Here is a 1,551-nt window from a genome sequence, read left to right on the forward strand (position 1 = left end):
GGAATTTATTTTCCTGAGAGACCACCATTCTCTCCCTCTCTTCCCTGTCCCTGTCTTGGAGTGACACCGTGGGGATGCTCTTGCATCAAGGTGGGATTAAATTTATGGTTCAATTTTTGCTTTAGAGTATTCCCATAGGATCAGACCAAAAGTAGTCTCTATCTGAGACCACATATGGTTAGCATTTACTCCCTCCACCCCTCACACCCTCCATCTATTCTCCTTCCTTCTTTTATCCTGGGTTATCTCCCTAGCAACCACTTGGACAAAAATCCTTAGCTCAGGCTCTGAAACTGATCAAGACGAAAATGTCCCCAAAGTTACCACAAATGATACAGATATGAAAGAATCCAGCAATCTACAAAATGACTTGTGAAGAACTTTGTCCACTAACAATGTTTCATACTGCTGTTGTTGTTCTTAGGTTCCATGGAGTCAATTCCAATTCATTGCAACTCTATGAATGAGCAAAAGAGCAAATATCTGCCCGGTCCTGTGCCATCCCCACAATTCTTCTTATGTTTGATCCGATTGTTGCAGCCACTGTGTCGATTTATTTTGTCAAAGGCCTTCTTCTTTTTCACTACCCCTTTACTTTACCAAGCACGATGTCCCTCAGGGACTGGCTTTCCTGACAACATGGTCAAAGTATATAAGCAAAATCTCACCATCTTTGCCACTAAGGAGCTTCCTGGTTGTATTTCTTCTGAGATAATTTGTTTGTTTTTCTTGGAAGTCTTTGGTATTTTCAATATTTGTTGCCAACACTGTAATTCAAATGCATCTATGTCAATGTACTGCTGCAACCATTGTTGGATGATCTTCAGCACCATTTTACTTGCATTTGATATTGTTCTGTAATTTGACACAATAATTTTATTGGGTCACAATAATTCTATTGACACAATAATTCCATTCAAATTCTTTCTTTGGAATGATCTGTTCCAGTCAATTGGCCAAGTAGCTGTCTTCCAAATTTCCTGGAATAGACAAGTCTGTGGGTCCAGTGCTTTATCAACTTATTGAAACATTTCAATTAGTATGCCATCATTTCTTGGAGCCTTGTTTTTGGCTAATGCTTTTAGTGCACCTTGAACTTCCTCCTTCAGCATCATTGATTCTTGCTCCTACATTACTTAACCTCCTTAAATGGTGGAATGTTGATTAGCTCTTTTCGGTGTAATTCTTTCCATCTTCTTTTAATGCTTCCTGCATAGTCCATAGTTTGCTTATGGAATCTTTCAATACAGCAGCCTGAAGCTTGAATATTTTCTTGAGCCCTTTCTGTTTAAGATATGCTGAGTGTGTTCTTCCTGTTTGGTTCTCTAACTCTGGGTCTCAAGCTGTCCTTTTACATTTTCTATTAGCTCTTTAACTTCTTTTCTTTCATTTTCCTTAGCTACTTTATAATGAAGAGCAAGTTTCAGACTCTCTTTTTCTATTTTTAAATCATCTTATTGGAGGCTCATACAACTCTTATCACAATCCATACATCCATCCATTGTGTCAAGCATATTTGTACATTTGTTGCCATCATCATTTTCAAAACAG

The sequence above is a fragment of the Echinops telfairi genome, unplaced genomic scaffold, assembly GCF_000313985.2.
Source record: "Echinops telfairi isolate 266 unplaced genomic scaffold, ASM31398v2 ScPeMD7_7469;HRSCAF=8507_1, whole genome shotgun sequence".
Classification (NCBI taxonomy): domain Eukaryota; kingdom Metazoa; phylum Chordata; class Mammalia; order Afrosoricida; family Tenrecidae; genus Echinops; species Echinops telfairi.